The sequence below is a fragment of the Musca vetustissima genome, unplaced genomic scaffold (genome assembly GCF_032173495.1).
Source record: "Musca vetustissima isolate MV318-11 ecotype Yass unplaced genomic scaffold, APGP_CSIRO_Mvet_v1 utg37134, whole genome shotgun sequence".
Taxonomy (NCBI): domain Eukaryota; kingdom Metazoa; phylum Arthropoda; class Insecta; order Diptera; family Muscidae; genus Musca; species Musca vetustissima.
The window spans coordinates 116,450-123,448 of NW_026878719.1; the positions used below are offsets into that span (position 1 = coordinate 116,450).

At 28.9% G+C, this 6,999-nt stretch overlaps 1 long non-coding RNA gene across 1 annotated transcript; it reads left to right on the top strand.

The window, feature by feature from the left end:
* Nucleotides 1–3,845: 3,845 nt before the first annotated feature.
* On the top strand, nt 3,846–4,838 carry LOC133323477 (uncharacterized). The gene is made up of 3 exons (XR_009754084.1): nt 3,846–3,966; nt 4,031–4,184; nt 4,262–4,838. It is a non-coding gene; the product is annotated as an uncharacterized LOC133323477 (long non-coding RNA).
* Nucleotides 4,839–6,999: the final 2,161 nt, after the last annotated feature.

Below are 6,999 nucleotides of genomic sequence, written 5' to 3' on the forward strand. Positions count from 1 at the left end.
TGTTATCGGATATTTAAGCTGAATTTTTGCAACAAAGTGACTGTAATTTGGTTCACCAGGTTCTTAGAACCTCTGAAATCAAGTCTAAATTTAGGTTAATGCTTAGTCATATGCCCCGAATTGAGGTTCCACCCTTATTTTAGGTCTTTTAATGGACCTTAGCACAATTTTCCCACCAAAGTGGCGGTATTTCTGCATTCAGGGTAATTAGAGCTTAAGAAACTTCAACGAAGTGACATTAAATTAGTTCTGCAGGTTCTATGGAATCAGAGCAATAAAAAATCAATATAGGTCCATGACTTTATTTAGCGTCCGAATCGATGTTCCGCTCTATATTCGACAAAATTTTGTAGGTTGTAACCGCATTTTCTAAGGGAAGGGGCGCTTATAAATAAAAAGATAGTTTGCAGGGTGGGTCCACATGGTTGGGATAATATTTTTCTGTTATCTACATACCGTGGATTAAGTTTGCGGATTATCCACATATTGTGGATAACAAAAAATAATACGGATAAAATTTTTTTGTTATCCGCATACCGAGGATAACCTTTTTCTTTTATCCACATACCGAAGATAACATTTTTTCTGTTATCCTGATATCGTGGATAACATAAAAATCACGCGGATAAAATTTTTCTATTATCCACATACCTTGGATAACATAAAAATAACGCGGATAACATTTTTCGGTTATCCAAAAAAATTTGGATAATATTTAAAATTTATCCAAAATTAATTTCCAAAAAATTTCAGTAATTTTTTTTATCCCCCAAAAAATATTTGTCATCAGATCTTATCAATTATTTTTATTTGTAAATATTTAATATTACCTAATAACAACGAAAAAGCCACTACAACAACATAAAATTCAAATCCAAGAATTTACAAAAAAAAAATCGAAACCAAAAAAAAAAAACAATTAAAAATAAAAATTATTTTTTTCTTCTTGTTGTTGTTAGTTTTGCATAAATATGAAACTGAGTGCCAGCCAGTCAGTGCGACAAACAGACGTGACACAATCCACACACACACGAACATATATGCCATAAAATACAATTCCACTGAATGACTGAAATGACTGACTGTCGCACTGGCACTCTATCATTTACAGAGACGACGACGACAATAATTCCAACAAAAACCACATTGGAATAGTCAATTGAATATTATAATTATTGTTGTTGTTGGTGGTGTTGTTGTTGCTGTTACTATTTTTGATATGTTTTGTGAATTATTTGTACATACAGACACACAATCACACGCACCACATGATAATGTTTTTATTATTTCTTTATGTGATAATGTGTGTGTGTGATTGTGTTTGTCTGTATATATAAATTTTTTTTGTTCATTAGATATGGCGTGACCCACTAACCTAGTTTTTCGGTAACGAAACGTAAAGCATTGCCGATGCCGTCGACAGCCGACCGCCGGCCGAGCGCTCTCTGCTGCCGCCGCCAGTCATATAAATTTTTTTCAGTGTTATTGTTGTTGTTCGTTTATTATTTTTATTATTAACGGCCGCAGTGACAGCGACAACAGCAACAACAATAATAATAAAAATTATATAAACACACAAAAAGAAAAAAATGAAATGAAATAATAATAAATGAGCAAAAAAACTACAAATTATAAAAGAGTTATACTCTTTATATGCAGCAGCAACAACAATGAAAACACCAACAACAACGACAACAGCACAATTGTGATAATCACAATATAACAATAACAGCAACAACAACAACATGATATTACCATATCATAAACACGACAATACATGAAAATGCATTGTAAAGCATCACGTATACCAACAACAATAAAAGCAACAAATAGCCCTGTTTGTAGAAATTCATAGAGAGAGAGAAGGGGGGATTGGGTGGTTGGGTGTTTAGTGAACAACATAACTATGCATGCTATCATGCATTCATCACATTAATAATATACACCCTAACTAACAACCCATCTCCCTTACCTACCTCACTCACAACCCATCACTCTCCCAACCTACCTACCACCCTCCCTCACTCTCCCACTCACCCACCCACTCGTCAACAAACGATTAAGAAGAAGACGAAAAAATAATAATAACCGTTCTACGTCATCACATTATCAAAACAGCAACAATTAAAGCAATGAGAGCGAAAGTCTCTGTGTGTGAGAGAGAGAGGCAAGCATACCCAGCCAGCATACGGTTATCCCCATCACGTTTGTTCCCAGTGGGAAAATGGAGAATGCATTACATTGATAATGAATAATTTCTTGCATTATATGATTTACATTACAGAATTTGTCGAGAAAAGAATGCAATTTGAGAAAAAAATGATTATAACATTATTGTTATGGAATGCATTATATTATTCATCCCAATAGAAGCGAAATGGTAATTTCATTTGTGTGTGTCTATATTCCAGAATCTATACATAATGGAATGTGTAGTTTCATAGTTTTTTTCTTGTTTTTTTTTTTTTGTGTCCCGTTATTTTCGGGCGACTTCATGTCGCGTTATTGTTGAAATTTGTAAATTTGTTTAGTTTTGTTTCATTTGTGTGACAGTGAAGACGTAAGTTTATAAAATGTATTCAAAGCGACATTGGAGGCGTTTAATATCACATAAAAATAAACGTTGTGCAAGTGCATCAAATGAAAATAATTTAATTTGTGCAAGTGAACAAAATATTTGTGTAGAAGAAATTCCTACTTTGAATATAGAAAACGAAGAAGAAGAAGCAGAAGAAAGTTTTGACCGCAGATTAACAAATTGGGCAGTGAAACATAATATATCTAGAGAGTGTTTTGATGACTTATTAAAAGTTTTATCTTCCGGAAGTCTGTCAGTTAATATGCCAGTGTCATCCAAATCCTTAATTAGAAACCAAACATGTACCCTTAGGACAGTGACACCTGGTTCATATCTGCACATTGGACTAAAAAATCAACTGTTAAAACTCTAAAGTATAATAAAACATTGCGATAACATTTATTTAGATATAAATGTGGATGGAATTCCACTCTATAAATCTTCTAGTTTGGCACTATGGCCAATTTTGGCAAGAATTGCCGATAACCCGAGAGCTAAAGTTTTTCCAATTGGAATTTAAAGGAACCATAAAGCCGTTTAGTGTAAATAGTTATTTACAAACTTTCTTAAGGAATTCAATGATTTAAAAGAAACTGGTCTTCAACTTGGAGAATTAAATATTTCAATAAAAATAAGAAGCTTTATCTGTGATGCTCCCGCACGCGCGTTCCTTTGTCAAACCGTTGGTCACAATGCCTTAGAGGGATGTTGCAAATGTACGCAAATAGGTAGGCGAAAAAATAGAACGGTTTTTAGTAAAAAATTCCCCGAACTGATGAAGATTTTAAAAGAAAAAATGTCAGTTTCCATAGACTAAGTAAAAATGCGACTTTAGGACTAGAGGATATTGGAATTGGTATGATAAGTCAATTCCCTTTAGATCCTATGCATCTCATTGATTTAGGTGTTGCAAAAAAAACTATAATCTTGCTTTTAGGTAACAAAACTAAAACTAAAATAAATCAGATCAAAAAAGATGAAATTTCGTTCAAATTAGCATCCCTTGTCCCATTTATAACTAGGGAGTTTTGTAGAAAACCTAGAGGTTTAAAGGAAGTACATATATACATTAATAAATAAATAACATATTTCTTATATTATAGAATTGGCCCGAATAGAAGATATTGAGAAAAACATTAAAATACTAAATGGTAAGTATTTTATTTCATAAACATTACATCATAAATAATTTTATATATATTTAAATCAACACTTTAATTTCATACTTTTGCAGATAAATTTGATACATGTATAAATGTACTGACCAAAATTGAAATAAAACTAGATACTCTATTGACACAGGATGCGAAAAAATATACTTTCCCATACAAAATGAGGCAGATCTCCACAAAGTTGAGAAAAAAATTGGGGAAGACTTCGCTTCGTTTGTAAGTATTGAATAATATTAAAAAATGCTAATATGATTATTAACGACAAATTCTTTTTTTCCAGATACCCATCATGGAAAGAATATTGTTTCCTTCTGGAGTTGTAAAAAACTTATGTAGAGTACTTTCCGAAGAATTGATTATGAACTATAACTTTGAAGGAATAAAAGGAAAAATGGCTTTTAAGTCCTTTGAAAATATAAATAAGTTAATGTATGGTAAGTAAAATTGTTCAAATTTTCTACATTAAATACTTTTAGAATATACATATTAATACATATATTATTTTTTGCAGAGGTGTCAAAGAGGGAAGGATACGACGAGAAGGAATATAAGAAGGATGTTAAAAAGGCATTCCATTTGATAAAATTAAGGCAGTTTAAGAAAACACATCTCGCTAAAAAACGTAGCGAGAAATAAGAATTTATTTAAACATAATCCAAAAATGAATTACATTTTATGTTTTTGTATGTATTCACAATGAGTTTGTTTGTTTATGTTTTTGTATTCTAAGAATACGTACATATATTTATGAAATACATATAAACTATGTTTATTATTAATAAATTATTTTATTATATTTCAAATTAAAAGAACATAATTTTAATGTATTCTGGGGGAATGAATTATAAAACAAATGATAAAGTATTAATTATTTAATGCATTGGGATACATCAATTATATAATGTATACTTAAAAGATTGTCCAAAATGCATTATATAGATTGCATTATATTACGAATCGCTTAGGCAAACAAAAGGAATGCATTATTTTCCTAGGACATGGACCGTGTTAACAATAATGAATTCTGGAATGTATAAATCATAGTGTTTATGCATTACCTCTTCGTTTACCATACCTTCCATTTTCCCACTGGGTTATTGTTTGGATGTGTGTGCACAGCAACAGATTATTCTCTGTTATTATTATTTCATAATAGAAAAGAGTGTGTGTGTGCGTTCAACAGGGGTATCTTACTGCTTCTCAATTACAAAGTGATGACAATGTGCGTTTTATTAAAAAAACGCCAAAACATAAAAAAACGCCTAATTCAGAAAATTCATAGAAAAATGACATTTTTGACATGAAATAACAAACTTAATTGGAATTTGTTAAATAAAATGTATTTCATAAGAAAAAAATAGCTGAATAAAAAATCGAAAATTTTTTTTTTCAATAATAAAAAAATCGCCAAAATGTAAAAAATTGCTTAATAAAAATTTTTTTCATAAGAAAAAAAAATCGCTGAATAAACAAATCGCCAAAGTAAAAGAAAGCCACAAATTTGTTTTTCAATAATAAAAAAAAATTGCAGAATAAAAAAAATCACCAGTGTAAAAAAAAATTGCTTAATAAAAAAATAAATTTTTTTCATAAGAAAAAAATCGCTGAATGAAAAAGAAACCCCAAAGTAAAAAACGCCAGAATAAAAAAATCACCAAAGTGTAAAAAATTTCGTAGTAAAAAAAAATCAAATGTTTTTCATAATAAAAAAATCGCTGAGTAAAAAAAATCGCCAAAATTTGTTTTTCAATACTAAAAAAATTGCAGAATAAAAAAATCGCCAAAATGTAAAACAAAAAATTGCTTAATAAAAAAATCAAATGTTTTCCATAAGAAAAGTCGCTGAATAAAAAAATCGCCAAAGTAAAAAACGCCAAAATTTGTCTTTAAATAATAAAAAAAAAAAAAAAAATTGGAGAATAAAAAATCACCAAAATGTAAAAAAATGCTTAATAAAAAAATCAAATGTTTTTCATAAGAAAAAAATCGCTGAATAAAAAAATCGCCAAAGTAAAAAAACGCCAAAATTTGTTTTTCAATAAGAAAAAAAACGACAAAATGTAAAACAAACAAAAAATAAAATGTTTTTCATAAGAAAGAAATCGCCAAAATAAAACAAAAACCCCCAAATTTGTATTTAAATAATAACAAAAATTGCTAAATAAAAAAAATCGCCAAACCGTAAACAAATTAGCTTAATAAAAAAACAAAATGTTTTCATTGAGAGAAAAATCGCTGAATAAAAATTAAATTAAATTGTGAAATAAAAAATAAAATAAATTCATAGAACAAACAGTTGTGTAGGATATCATATGGTCATATTAAATCACTTTCAAATGATCACAAAAATTCAAATAACAAAATTTAATTTCAGCCGAGCACGGCTAGGGCTCGAACCTAGGTCCTCGGAGCAACACAAAATGTTACCAAGACCACTTAACGTTCTGAGCCACCAACACACTTCCAAAACGGTTGCGCAAAAACATGTGTATATACGATGGAAGCAATTGTAGGTGTGTGGATTAATTATCCATCGCTACAACAAAAATCTGCTTTGAAAAGGACTGTTCCTAGAACAGAAGACAAATGTCGAACTTTGACAAAATTGAATTCAATTCGCATATGCAAGTTTCGCATCAGGGCGGAATAAATACAAGTTATCAACGTACGACCTTTGTAAAGCCACATAGCCCAATATGCCTGATGAGCCGCTTAACCAACGGCGAAACGCGTCGCATAATGGTGGGTACGTAGGTTCTTCTCCTGGCTTTCCTTTTCATTGCAAAATTCAGATCATCAAGCTCGACTCGAAAGAGTATAAATAATCACTTTTATTTTTTTTAATTTTTTTTTTTAATTTCTATTTTTTTAACTTTTATTTTTTTTTAACTTTTATTTTTTTTAACTTTATTTTTTTATTTTTATTTTTTAATTTTATTTTTATTTTTTTTTTAATTTTATTTATAACAATGCGTTATTAATAACAATTTTTTATTATATATATTTTTTCTTTAATTTTTAGTTTATATATTTATTTATTTTTTCTTTTTTTTTGTCTTTAATTTTTTATTTTTTTAATTTTAGTTTTGTTTCTTTAATTTTTGGTAATTTTTAATTTTTATTTTTTTTTTAATTTATATTTTTTATTAAATGTAAATTATTAATTTTTAATTAATTTTTTTCTGCTGTTTTTTTTTTAATTTTCTATTAAAAAAATAAATAACATTCAATTTTTTTAATACTCATTAA